The sequence below is a fragment of the Colletes latitarsis genome, chromosome 5, assembly GCF_051014445.1.
Source record: "Colletes latitarsis isolate SP2378_abdomen chromosome 5, iyColLati1, whole genome shotgun sequence".
In the NCBI taxonomy this organism is placed as follows: domain Eukaryota; kingdom Metazoa; phylum Arthropoda; class Insecta; order Hymenoptera; family Colletidae; genus Colletes; species Colletes latitarsis.
The window spans coordinates 29880757-29895862 of record NC_135138.1 but is presented as its reverse complement, the minus strand read 5'-3'; the positions used below and the strand labels follow the sequence as shown (position 1 = coordinate 29895862).

Here is a 15106-nt window from a genome sequence, read left to right as displayed (position 1 = left end):
AAAATTGGACCATTTTTATCGGGTTTTTCTCATTTTGCGGGGTCAAGGATCAACTTTCCGGATATTTTTGTGATTTGTATATATTCTCCATCAAAATACGCGTAGTTTGCTTTTTTAAACATTAAAATCGTCCAATCCGTTCAGAAGTTATGACGTTTTAAAGATTCGTATGAAATTTCGGGCAAACATTTCTGGCCAGAAATTAGATTTTCGGTAAGGAATTTTTTTCTCGAAAACGCGTAGGAATTCGGGTGTATGTCTATTCACCGAAAATGATTGTAATTGACCCCCGTAACCAGAAATAATTTGTTTGGAACGATTTGAAATTTTTTTTTTTTCGTCGAAAAATTTCTACACCCCCTGTCGATTTTTCTTGAAATAGATCAACTCGTATGTCTTGTCTGTGATAAAACAAGTTTATATCGACGCGTGTCCGGATTTGATTCGTTTGCAATACACATATTTATACAAACTCGCTCTGCTGTCTCCCAGTACTGACCCCATTCCTGAACAGTTTACCACATACCACATACATTACGATTGCTCTGTATATTATTATCGATTTTGATCGAGTACAAAGATTGCAGTATGAAATTAAAGAAGAATCGTCGACACGATATAATCAATAACAATTTAATTCCGACATCGGAACCGCGTAACGCTTGTACCTCTCGTTACTCGGAATATAGAGACTGATCGGAAACTGGTCTAATTAAGAAGCTTATAATTAGCTACATCGAGCGACCGGTCCGTTCGAGAGAAAAGGGACGAGCAACTGTTTCAATAAGAGCCGAAGAAAGGGTCGACCTAATTAATTATTGCTCCTAATTACTGGAATCCCGATTCCTCGTTGAAGAAAGCGAGCAGGAGCAATGAGTAATGACATACTGCGAACGACTGGCTGAAGGGCAAGCAACGGTTACTTATCGATTATCAACGCCTCCTTAACGTACTTCTTGCCTATAATTTCAACGTTTTCACCCTAGTTTTACGTATGTAGATCGTTGGCGCGATCATAGATAGGCAAATCAGCCTGGTTACGCGTTCGCGTTAGACGTGGACTGGCCAAGACAACTTTTCTACCACTCAGTATTCCCTCGTTTCAGATTCGACGATGTCTTTCTTATTTTTTATTCGAAGTCATGATCTAATTTTCTATTGAATTTGTTTCAGGTTTGGGTCAGACAATTTTGTACTATTCGCAAATCCATTCGCTTCTGTCCGATTCGGAGCAAAGGTAATTCTTTAAGAGTGGTATCGAGTGAAATAATAAAATAAAAATAAGAATTTGAATCTTGCTATCGAATAACATAGTTATTTATTTATTGTTAACGTGCAGTTTTGGCCAACTCTGAGAGTAACATTCGAGGTAGCCACCGATGGGCAAGAAAAATGGCGACGGGACAAAAGAAGCCGAACGTGAAAGCAAAGGAACAGGTATGTTTCTGATGTAAGCTGCCACTGTGGTATCGCCGCGAGGACCAAAGACAACGGCGGGCTTTCAACTGTCATTGCCGTCAGTGGATTACGACAGCCGTAAACGGCTCCCTCGTCGCGCGTATAAACCATGTCGGAAAAAGAAGTTCACCTTTCGAATGTCGGTTCATTCATTCAGAAGCGAGAGACCAGCCAACAGGGCCGCCTTCCGCAGGTGTCCGGATTGTTTTACGCACAAAGGTAACTAAATAATCGCTTCTCAATCGCTTCTTCAACCCTTAGACTATACATCAGCAGTCAACTCCAAGAAATATCTTCTAAAATTTTTTAATTGCACGACTATGGAAAATCTGAGCCATTCTATAGTTTGAAAATAGTTGTGACTTCGTCTCTAGATGTTTGGGAAGAAGAATTCGTATTTTATCAGTTTTCCAACGCGAAGTGTAATTTTTGAACTCATTGAAACTTTTGTTTCTTTTTAATATTTCTTTGGTACAAGATATTGTTAAAAGAATTTGCAGAAGGGCGGTTCGAACCCACACAGCGATCCTGCGAATGGGAACCGCGAGTAGCGACGAAAGAGGAGGGTTGGGGGGACGAAATTTATTGCTCGGGTGGAAATCCGTCTTATCGTCGATCCTCGTTTCCTTTTTCGATTGTCACAGCAATGTTTCATACCTTCTGCGTGCACACCTTCGCGCTCATGCTCGACCGTGTTTACCGTGGGAGAAAAAATATTGCTCGAGTAAATATAGCCCCTGTTCTTTGCTGGCGTACTTTATTCGACGAGCAAAAAATAATGTATCCTCTCGAGGAATATATCCTGAGACACGGGACTGAAAAGAGTATTAAATATTTCGGCTGGAGTCGCGTCGGTGATATTTATCTCTTAATAATATTGCAGAAACGCGATTCTCCCTGAATTTCTAGCTTTCGCTTGTGAGATTGCCGATGAACTCTGCTTATTTTTGATTCAGATTTTGTTCCAACATTACACACCTTCTGTTGCCCACTAATTACTAAATAATTCGCACTGCAAATATTTCATTTCTCGTCGCAAAAATTATAAATTATAATGCGGAATAACGCCATGTATAATGCATGGTTTGCACGCTTTATGCAACAAAAAATCGAGGAAACGTCGTGGAACCATTTTATCGCGGAGACTCGAGCAAAACAGTCTGGCTAAAAATGGATCCGTGCGTATACATAGACAAGATGAAGTTTTTATAGTGATTTCAGGTCGGTGAAATTCCATCTGCGATATTTCCGTAATCCGTTCGTAAATAGCGAATTTACTGGAACGCGATATTAGAAAAAGGAACTCTTTAAAATTACTTTCAAACGAGACGCAATTTTTTAAAAGTATAAACACCGATGCATTCCTTGATAATAGAAAAACTGTACCGAAGTTCGTAAAGAATTAAAAGAATTCCGCGAAGATACGATCGGTGAATCGTTCGAAGATACCTAATAAAGAGAAAAAAACTAGCCTTTTGTTAAAATGCTACCGTGACACACTATGGACGACGATTAAATTCACCGAGCCCCATAATCGCAGACTCGAACGCGACGAATTCCATTTAGAAAATCTGGGTTAAGAACGCTTAATTCCCCGCGAACCGACTAATTTGTAAGGCAATGTTTCAGCCGGCCAACGCTGACGCCATAAGTGTTAACAAACGATGGCGTTCGCAAGGCCGCTCAAACAGCCTCAAACGCTGTTTGTTGTCCTTTGTAAATCCATCGCGAGTCCGCTAAGTCGGATTTCGTCGAATTGCAATGTCACACCGTGTATCGGAGTCGGTTACGACCAGTTTCCACGAGTCGCGTTCCGAATCCTCACCGACTTCCGATTTATTGACTCACCGATCAAACATTCCGAAGAATCTCTCCGCGAGATTTGTTTGCTCGGCCGAAAGTCGGGGCTTAAACGCTTCCGTGCGACTGTGAAAATGGGCGCTAACTCGCACACACGTGGATAAAAGTGTGTTGAATGGATTAGCCGTGACGTGTAAAAGTTCGCTGCTCTTCCTCCGCCGTCGCGTAACGTTTGACCGTGTTGTCTGTAAATTGTAACGGTATTTGAAAGAAAGTCGATCCGTTTGCACGGTGCCTCTTTTCCGTGAAAATCAATTTTTCTGAGTGTATTTCTATTTACGAACACTGACAATACGTCAGACTTGAGTTGTTTGGATCGAGGTACGATAGAGATCATCTGTTCTGAAATTATTTCAGGAGAACACAGAGCAGACTTCGAAGAAATACGAATGTTTGGAAAGTCTGGGCACTATTGCGCCCTTGAACTCTTTGCTATGCGTGTTAGATATTCCTGGCAGCATACGTTTACCGTTTTGGGTATCAGAGTGCCTTCGAAGTACATTCCACGGTACTGGATGAATAATAAATAGATAATATTTAGATAAACCCTTAAAGTCGACGTCCCTGAAACCCAAATATGTCTCGTTGGTCGCGGTGGAATTATTTTTATTTCATTATACTGTTTGGAATCAACAGTGAGCTAGGTCTGGAGTGTATATAATTAGTCACTTTGCAGGGTTATAGAAAATACGAGTATATCTTGGTTTGTTTTGGTTTTGATAAGATCGTGGTCAGAATTCTATATTTTATTAATTTTATCAATAGAATTTATTCGACCCGTATCGATTATAATCAGTGAACGTTTGAAGTATGTAGAGTCAACATATAACATTATAAAAAGCGCTATCGTACATTCTTAGTTTACGTTATTCTCGGATACCATATCGTACGAGTGTATGTAGATTTATGGGACTGGCTGTAGGTGGCTAACTTGTGAATGAAAGTGAGAGGTTCCCGAACGATCGACAACAATCGTACAACTTATTTTAAACGCAAAATGCAGCACACAAACGACTCCCATAACGCTTTATTTATTATTCTACCTTGGATAATTGTCTCCCTACTTTTCTTCGTTCGTTCCCTCAATATTTATTTTGATCTTGTTATAATTATTCGTTTTATTATATTATATTAGATATAATATTAATATTAGATTGATTATTTCTGCAGTAGGGTTCGTCTTGAAAAACAACGCGTATTGTTAGTTTCTTAGAAGACTGTTCTGTTCGCGAAGGGTTAACGAACCGAGTCAATGGCGGGCTCGAAAAGCGTCCAAACGCGTCTATCGTCGGTTCCATCTTTGTTTTTAATATTAGAAGCGATTCGAGCCGCGACACAACTTAAATTACTCTGTTGAAAACTTGTAACAGAACGAGAGAAAGAGGAGGAGGGAGAATTGAATGGCCATCGGTCGTATCGTACGCCCGGTGCATTTGCGATTTGCATTCCTGCAGGCGTGCACCTCCTCGTCCGTGGCTATCCGATGGCACAAAGACTGACTTCAGGGTTACCGAGAACTCTTGGCAAGAACGCTGTTTTTCTCTCCCTCTCCCTCCCTCGCTCGTCCTCTTCTTCCCACTCACTCTCTTTTTGCGATTTCGACCGGCGAACGCTGGCAACGACCTCGAAATCCACCGCTGGAACTCATCGACCTTTCGACGAGTACAGCTGATCCCCGAGAGCCCTTTTTTCTTCCTTTCGATGACCGTACGCGATTTTCCTTTCCGAGGAAATCGATTGTCCGCCTGTCGCTCTTTGTTTGGACATCCGTCCGGCATTGGATCTCTGCTCGATTCGTTTCGAGATCGAAGGGAAATAGTTGTACGAGTCGAAGGCTGCGCCGTTGTTTAAGCACGGCAATTAATTCTTCGTTCTTTGCTTTCCTATAAGGAAAACTGCAAATACCTTACACTCGGTTACCTTTATCTCACCGACAAAGCGTGAACTTCGTAAAATTGTAATTTGTAGACCATACGTGTTTGAATATATTTACGGGAGTCTTCGATTGAAATAATTATGGTTTTTTGAAATTTGAAGAGAATCCACGAAGAATCGGTTACGAAATCGCCACCCTCGAGACACCGAGTCCCACTTTCGTCGCTTTAAAATACAGTTTCACTCTCTCCACTCGAATTACAGTCTCACTTTCGCCACCCTCGAAACTCGCTCCCAACGATCGTGTCTCCAACGATCAGGAACCGCAGTACGTTTCTCCCAGTTGTTCAGCCGAATAAGTGAAACTTGATCTTCGTCGGATCAAGAAAATTTCAGTTGACATTTATTCGGTGGGTGAGTTGCACCGAACAACAAACGTAACCGTAGAATTTACTTTCTACTTGAAACTCGATGCAGATTCATTTTTCGAAATTCGTCCTGGAATCCGCTTTCCATATCAAAGCAATTCTAAAATCTACTTAGCAAAATCTACGCGATAATAAAATTTATGTTCGAACGAAAATAAATGTTCGAACAACGAATATTAAAGTGTCTGTAACTACTGTAACCGCCTCTTATAGGCGCCGCTGGTTGATTTTAGCGAAAGAAATATGATAAACGCGGGTAATATTGCACGATGGCGACGTTGTTTGATAAAATGCATCGAAAAACAGCGAGACAGGCAGGTACAGGACTTTTTCATCGTGTCCGTTTCGAAACACGAAGTTTATGCGATATGTTTTATGCGTTCGATGGGTAACGAGGATACAATGGCGGCTTCTGGGTGGGCTACCGGCCTTAAAGTTTCCAATGCGAGCCGGAGCAGGTCTTTGCATCCTGTGTAAGTACACGCAGGATACTTCAAAAGGAATCGATACCAACGTGTGCGGCGCTCGAGCACACGGTTGATCGCCTTTACGCTAAATATGCATAACTGAACTAATTGTCGCCTACGGTGCAATAAAGGCGCGTTTACAACTCGATCTTTCATACTTATTCGAGATATTGCTTCTCGAATTTATTGTACGATCTGCAGAAATGCACTTTAGATCCTTTTTCTTGATACCTGATAATGTTAGTTTGATTTAATACTCGCTCGACGGAAGCCAAACAACATCAAAATTCATTTAAAATCTATTATTACTATCCATTTCGATGTTTACATCTATTTATTCGTAGAAAGTTAATTATTGGTTATGCACGGTTTCAGCATCGATATCTTGTCTAACGGATCTATCAGGCATAACGTAGTTTATGATCCTCTGACTCAGCCGATCGTCCTACGACTGAACTTTCGCTCGAATCGATATCATTACGCGTTCAATTGAATCGTTAGAAGAGGTCGTGAGTTTTAAAACGAGATCCTTAAGTGGACGGACAATGTATCACTCTTTTTCGCGCGAAAATAGCAATCGCGGACGTGGCTGTAAATTGGAGACAGTTTAGGTCCCCGGGCAGACGCGATCCTTCTTTAGTCATAACTTAATATGCAGACTGCAATACATCATAATAAAAGGGAGGCTGGGCGTACCATGCGTTTACGCGTCTCGTATTAAAAGGGACATTGACGGGGCGCGGTAATTTGTCGCGAGAACACATCTGAATACATTAATATTAAGCGAGAGAGGAAATTCAACGTGTGGCAATTCGAAAAATTCGAATCTGCCTTCTGGAATCGTAATCAGTAAGTTATTGGAATTTATGTAGAGCTCAAAAGCATAGTATTACAATGTATTTTCAGTCTAAAACAACCAAATATTCGGTAACAAAGTTCGACAGAAGAGGTTAAAAATTGGGTCTCGACGATACCGCCTATCCATGCATTGAAGTCACCAAACTGGCGATTATAGGAACATATTTTGTGATTTTATTACGTGAAAACTAACAGCAGTATCGATCTGAAATTTTCACTGTATTTTCCACGGTTTATTCCCTTACAGATGCCAACATTTTAGGAATAAATATTAACAATTGACGGAGATATAAATATTTAAATTCTCAAACTTTGATGTAATCTTTATTGGATCGATTTAAAAGATGTTGAAACATTCTTTACAGCGTTTAATTTCCTCGTTACTCTTTGAATTGAATCAAAAATCATTCTCACACCTGATAATTCATTTAGTCTCCTAATTACGCTATTTTACACGGGGTAACTCAAGATCGCTTGTTTGCATAATTCGCGATCGCTCGAGCCGCGGATCCAAAGGTGCCTGTGTTAATCAGCCAACGACGTGCAAACGTTGTGTAAGCGTATAATTGATTAATGACGACTAAACGAAGCGGTTCGTGCCCACGAGTGACCTAATTGTCAGCGACTTACGACTTTCTTTCAGCTGCTAACGATCTGTCGACGTTCCTGTACCGATAGAGATTGAAGCACTCTGCAATTAAACGCGTCGAGAGGATCGCGCACGTTCATTTGTAAAATGATTTGTACGACGGCTCGAACACGCTGACAATCTTAAACGTTGTTCCGGTAATCTCGGACGTACTCGGAATAATTAATCATAGAACATTCGCCGTTGATAATTGCATTCGCCACAATGGCTTCTATCGGAAGACGAGTATGAAAACATATTCGTTTGAAAGACACGCGACTTTCATGAATAGCGATTACATTCGTAGAGAAATTGCAATATTTTTGTAAATGTTTACAAAGTTCAGGCGCGATTCGTAGCCGTTCGTCCAGTAAAACTTTCTCAGAGACTTCCCTCGTTTGTAATATTATGTAATCGGACTTCGAGTTCAAATTTCCGTGTACGAGTGCTCCGCTTACAACCCGCCGACTCGATTTAAATATTCCACGAAGAAGAATACCGATTATGAACAATACAGGAAGTCACTTTGAATAAGCTTGACGATCCAACCGATGTCTATAAATTATGAGAAGCAAACAAACAAATCCGACACGCGCAGAAGGCAAATTGACCAAGTTGATTTATCCCGTTATTAGCTAAATTGCTTTTAAATTTGTTGACACGTTCCCCCATCCGTATAAACGTTTATCGGTGGATCGGAACCGATCAAACGGCGGCGAGGAGCTCTCGAAAGAAGAGGTCTGCGCTAAGCAGGGCTAAGAACGACGGGGGGCCACCGATGAAAGCGGTCGAAACATCGTCGATGGACGTTCGGGGCAAAAATTGCCAATTAATTTCGTCTATTTCATTCGAGCATTTCTGTCAAGGCCGGCAGGTTCGTAGGAAACTGGTCGCGCCAGGTCGAGCCGCGGATTCGCGTTCCTGGCGACGCGCCAAAACGTTCGAGAGGCGGATTTTTTTGTCGGAAGCTCGTTCGAGCGATGAAAAGAAGCCGCGGGACAAAGCGAAGAAAGCTCTTCCATAGGCCATCGCCGAGAAAAGATGCGACCTGACGTGGACCACGAAAACGTCCAAGGATCTCGCCTATTTCCTCGCCCCCTTTCATCCTCCTGCTCGTCCGTCTTCTCTCAGTTTCCTCTTTTTCCTTTCCTCGTAACTCGCTCGCCCCCGGCTCGAGACAAGCTGCTTTGAAATTCTGTCCGGTTTCTTTTCCACGACCAGTCGACCATTTTTCTTTCGTCACGACTACTTAAAATTTTGACTTATAACCGTTTTTAACGCGATAAGAACTTTATTTTGCTGAAATTTATACTGAGGATTTCGCTATTATACTCCTGGAACTAACTTGCGAGTATTGTGCCTTGTATATTTATTAAAAACATAAACATCGTTTAATTCATTTGAAATTTTGATTTAGACCACTTTCATAATCATCGACACATATTTAGCTAAGTAATAGCATTGCGTAGAAATAGCTGGAAGCAAAAAAGATCGAGGAATGCAGTACCGGGCGCTATAGTGTATCAGAATTAATAGGAAAATGGCGGTGTCAACGCTATCTGGTGTTACGAGCGGTTTCTCTTCCGGCCTTAGGATCGAGTGTACGAAAATTCTTGTTGCTTTTGAGCCGGCAACTTCAACGATCCGATAAGTAAATAAAGTGTAGACTACCTGGACGCCGTAACTATCAATCAACCGGTTCGATTATGTAGCTACAGCGTTTTCACTTTCTATTCACGGGCAAGCGAATAAACATTCGACTCCGCGAAGAAGTGACGAACGGGGTGAAAGAAAGTTTTTAACGAGAAGAGAAAAGCCTTGGGACTCGGGGATCGACATTTTCAATGGACGGAGCCCTTCACTCTTTGTTGGATAGTGAAACGTCCTCGCGATGAAAAGAATCATTGTATCGATCAATAGAATCTAGCCTGTCGATGCGAGTTTAATTATAGGATATGAAAATTGCTTCCAAACGCTCGTAACGTACAATTAATCGAAAGGTTATTCGCATTCCTCAACGTTGTGGAATTTATTGAATTTCACACAAATAAAATTGTTCAAAAGTCCTCTGATATTAAGAAAAACATTCTCGACTGCATAATAATAAGCAAACGTGTGGTGCAACAGGTTGTCAAGTTGTTCAATGCAAGTCGAATGTTTTGTCGAAAAATAAGCGAAATTTCAAAGAAAACAATTTTCGCCAGAATTTTATAACAAAGCAGAGTAGCTGCGTCGAAAGGAACGGCCCATCGAGGAGTTATATAATATTTTCGTACGACCGACACTATTTGGGACTGTAATTTCAAAAAGGCAATTGATATCGGCGAACAGGAACAGAGTGCTTACAAGAAAAAATGTCTGAAGAATCCATGAGTCACGATTGTTATTTTAAATATGACAGGACTTGGTGTCTGTTTGAATTTCAGTCACGAGTCGTTAAGTCAAATCGTATTGCAATTATCTCTGTCTTCACCTTCGAGCTGGTCACTGTAAATTGTACGTGACTTCGATGACGCGAGCCAGATTGCAGATCATAAAGAGAGCACGCGCTGCTAAATATCGTCGGCACAGGCTTATTCTCGATCAATTCGAAGGCGTCATCGGTATAACGATAATAATAATATTCACCCGATCCTTCGATCGCGATTGCAAATTACGCACATTTCACTTTTCCGTATTTTATTAATCCACGTTGTTGACATTTAATCGTGTGTCTAAACGTAATAATAAATTCATCGGTAATTAAAATAAATATATCGATTAAAGTGGCTTTTTCCATTTCCAATTAATAAATTGCACATAGAAAGTGGCGAAGTGCTCCATCATTTCGGGCAAATAATCTAAACTGATCTGGAAACCGAAACCACCGGTCCAGTTATCGAATCGACGAGAAAAAAGAAACGCAAACGGGAATCTGTTGGTTCGCCAGCTAGAGCAACACAAAATAGTTACGAGATCGCGCGTGAAGTTAATCAAGCAATGACGCAACCGAGTCTCATAAAGTTAATGGAAAGGAATCGAAATAACCTGACGTAACCGCGATAGCCATTAACATTAGAAGTTAAAGCTGTGGTTTAACACACCCAAGTGGCTTCAATTTTTCTCTGCTCCTCTCCTGACACTCAATTTTTCACGTCGTGACCTTAAATTTCAAGGTACCGATCTCCCACACTGGAACAGAATTTAGAAAAACGAAACACGTTTGTGTTTCATAATACAAACTGAATTAGTAATCTTTTTCGTTCTATACAAATTTTTGATAGATAGAGTATCGAGGTATCGAGTCAACTATTCTTAGCTTAATGGAGCACCCTATTCATTTGTGTTCCACGAGAATCAAACACGATATCTCGCTTATCGTTTCTCTTATGCCGATAAAGTATATAACAAAAATTATTGCAAGTCGTTGCAGTAAACTTTTCTGTTCCACCCGTACTCTCGATAGAATCGATGGTAGTCGAGATATCGACCCTTAAATACTCTCCCAAACGAGATTAGTAGCAGGAGTCCTAATTATTGCGTTTCTACCCCGGACGATAAAACGAGAAACGTTGCTTCTATATTAGGGATCGGTGAAGTAACGTTCGCATCCCAACAATATTTTCTATATCAAACAACGGTCGATTCAGCCGGTTGCGGAATAAATTCGTTCCTTATCGATCGAATGGAATAGGTGGCTCGTAGGTAACGGCGGCGAGAGCTTTCAATTCTTCGGGACGGGCAATATTTTCAGTTCGGTGCCCGGCATGGGCGCCTGGACGCTCCGGGATCGTAAAAATAAGGAACAGCCCCTAAACGGTGCGCTAAAGCGTCGCTCGCCGGTACGACGACATCACGCAGAAACTCTGTAATCGTAAATCGCTCGGAACCATAAGCCATGGGGCGTGCAAACAGCACGCAGGGACAGATAGAAAAACCTGTTCCAGGTCGGTTAACGTGCTGGTAATAACGCTCGAGAGCCCCAGTTCGACGGTGAACCGCGATCGGATCGACCATCTTCAAAGCGATCCGACTATCTGGATCCTTTAATTGCGCGAGCATCCGCCGTTTATCGCCTCTTTGTCGCGATTATGAAAACATAAGCTCCAGCAGCGCGTGACAGAACTACCAGGTGTCCTGATAAACTCAGACACCGTAAATTCTCTGGTAATTAAAAGAAAAAACATCATTGATTAATGTTATATCACGCTCAATAGAACGAATGTTGCTGGAAATGTAACATTGATCTTCGATCTTGTACGTGTCTCTACTCTATGAGAACTTCTGTCGTGTGTATTTGAGTTTGTTAAGAGTATCGAAATCTAGTGTAAAGATAAGGGAAGAGCGTGGTGATATTAAATATACGCTACATGGGGTCGATTTAACCCTTTGACGCTCCAAGTGTCGACCGGTTTGCCTGTAATGAGTTAAACGGTCCACTTCGAGTACCATCGTGACGGAGGATATCGTATGCAGCACAAAGGGCGTGTTGTTTGTGTTTGATATTAATGATTATACAACCACTGGCGATAAGTACTCGATCAAACGAATCGACACGACTGCTGCAAAGGTTGTTTACACACACCACCGTCTATAAGTCACCCGACACTCGCTCGTCCAGCCCGGCGTATGCAAATTAAAATACGGATACGATTTTCTGGAGCGATCTAATTACCTTAGATACTCGGTTAAATTCATTTATTATTTCGCTCTGAGATTTATAGCGCCTATGCAAGATTATATGCTTCGATAACTTCCTAATGACTTTAACGAACATTTGGATATCATTATAGTAAAAAATAAAACATGTTCGTTCGAAGTCTTTTTATGCAAAAATGTTTGTAAATGTTAAGGTTATGCAGACGAGTCCTCTTCGTAGGAATATTCAGCGGAACTTTATACTCAAGGATCCTCAGCGTCTTTTGTTCATTTTCTCATACCTCATTTTCCTTTCATTGTTCTCAAAGACTGTTTCGTGACATCCTCTCTTCCTTTCAGCTTCTTCTTTTCTTTTTTTTTTATTATTGTCTGCCTCCGTCCACGCAGTTCCTCTCTCCAGAAAGCTTTACGAGCACGCGCCGGACATCGCGAACATGTGCCCGGAAACTCTTGTTTAACGCGTTTGAGTGCTGCAAAAAATGGGTGGCCCCATTTTTCTTACACGTCACGGTTAAGACGAGCGAGACAAAAATTACGTGGTCGAGGGAAAGTCAAGCCAATTGAGCTTCCGTGAATTTCGCTCGGCAGTTAATTGGTCGTTATGGGCTACCTAAGTTTAGTATATACTCTTTCGACGGGATGAATCATCGTAAAAATCGGTTTTCAACTGATGGGTCCGCCCAATATTTTATAACAACCGCGTTAAAAAATTACTCAAACTTATTCATTCCTTCGGGTTAAGATAATAAATTCAGTAATCTAGAAACGTGGGGTTGGAGAAAATTAATATAAAATCTAGTTGGCAGCGAACTCGTCGAAGATCGTTCGAGCAGATATCTTTGGCGCATAAGCAGGCGGAACATTGGCGTTCACCCCCTATAAATAAACGTGAAACGTATCAAACAGTACACGTAGCCTCTCTATGGGTATCGCAATGTTATTAATTGATCGTCGGGTCCAGCTTCTTTAGTGACGTTAATATTTCAATCGCGCCGATCGTCCGGCAAATCGCCACCGAGAACGTCTCGAATCTGGTTTATGATCCTCTTCGTTGCTCATTATTCCGTTCGCGAAAATTTTACGAGCAGCCCGTTGAAATTACCGCGTTCGCAGATTTCTCCCGTTGAAAACTGGAATCGCGTTAATGAACAAGGACAAGGGTACGTAAGGACCGCGATAATCAGCCTTTATAAAAGTCTCCCACGCGCGCCTATAAATCGTTGCGTTAGTTTACGAGACACCAGCAACGAGATCGTATCGCCGTCCCGCCGTTCAACGCCATGATGTCACTGCCCTCCCGAGACAACATTCCATTCGTTGGACTACCAAAATTTATCGAGCACCAGATAATTACCAATTGCCATCGAAAGAAAATACTTTCATGCCGGGTGCAACGTTTGAATCGCCGCCATTGTTGGTCGAACGGGGTTCAATGGAGGAGCCAGACTTCGCTGACCCGGTTAAGTGATCGAATAACTCCTATTACGGTTACGCGTGGATTGGAGAATAAATAGAGTAGCACTTTTTAAAAATTAAATATTTGGGGAGTAAAATTCAGAGTCGTGCAAATTGAATTTATTTTACGTTTAGACGTGTGGGATTACTAAATTTTGTATACATATATTTTTCTTTGTTTAACGTCTTTGCAAAAACGAAAGTATAGATACACGGCGTGGAAACAAATAAAACAAGATGTACAAGAGTGCGTAAGACGCGAGGTGCAGCTAAACTGCTTTTATTAAAACCTAGCCTCAATTTGCCTCTGTCAATACTGAATAGTAATCACAGCCAGTACGACGGAATGTCTCATTTTATACTGTTATTCTTAAGAATTCAAAAGTTGTGCAATTTCTTAAAATAACACGTTAAGATATTTCTTGTCTATCGAAAACACTAAGAATCTTTAGTTACACGCCTGTGGACTGTTCCTACTATGGGCTTTCATTTAATAGCGGGCATTTTAAATTCGTATCATCATTCAAACTCCGACTCAACAAATCATGCGTCCAGACAACCTAATTGGATAAATTGAAATAGGCCCGCTAAGAATACCTTAATAATTCGCTCCCCTCGCCGTGCTATTTCTAGCAAATTGCAGTGGACGGAGGAAAAAGGAGAAATACGATTTGCGCAAGATCTATGGATCTTAAGCGTGATAAGAACACTAATACGGATCGTGACTGTGATCCGAGACAAGTTCCGCGATACCCCGTGAATAAAGATTCGTGGATGTTTACAATACTGCTTCAGTTTCCATTTAGTCTAAAAGACGTAAAAAAATTTTAAACGTATAAACCGTTTGGAATATTAATGCAGGCTACTTCTGTAACAACAAGAAACTTCTTGTTCGATCTCGAGCACGAATTCAGGGAAACAAATTCAAGTGTCGTAACCTGAAGTGTCCACTTCAGTTCGAGAGGGTCTATAAATTTACGCAGCGCATTTCTCGCGGTTAGGTTAATAACAGTGTACAGCTGTACCTCGTTTTTACTTCCACACATTAATATTCTCCTTCTTTCCTTTCGCTGCTTCTTGTTTTATAAATTATGGGCCTTTCATAAAAAATGGCGTGCCAAAAAACGTCGGATTTACTCAGAGACGGGTAAAAACATTCGACACGTACTATTATTATTTCGTAAAATACAACCGTAATTATAAGAGCGAATCGAGTTTATAAGAAATGGCTCTCGTATACACCGTACCAAACTGGAATATTAATATTGTATCGAGTGTGAATTTCCAAAATGGCCGCCAACGCCGAAAGACTCGAGAGGCCTCGCGATCCCGGGGAAAAAGGTAAAGAGGCTCGTAAGCGGGCAATAGATCAGAAATTGCTTTCGTAACCGCCGCGAGGAAGCCGACGAGATTACGACGCGAGTAACCAGGACTCGACG

The 15106-nt window shown here is 41.3% G+C and overlaps 2 protein-coding genes across 3 annotated transcripts in view; one reads left to right on the top strand and one right to left on the bottom strand.

The window, feature by feature from the left end:
* Nab2 (Nuclear polyadenosine RNA-binding 2) overlaps positions 1–15106 on the top strand; it is a 113102-nt gene that overhangs the window by 20653 nt on the left and 77343 nt on the right. Inside the window, exons 4-5 of the mRNA XM_076765644.1 lie at positions 1174–1237; positions 1340–1677. The gene's annotated coding sequence lies outside the window, so the exon portion shown is untranslated. The remainder of the gene's footprint in view (positions 1–1173; positions 1238–1339; positions 1678–15106) is intronic.
* LOC143342123 (A disintegrin and metalloproteinase with thrombospondin motifs 15) overlaps positions 1–15106 on the bottom strand; it is a 99564-nt gene that overhangs the window by 35239 nt on the left and 49219 nt on the right. The window lies entirely within an intron of this gene.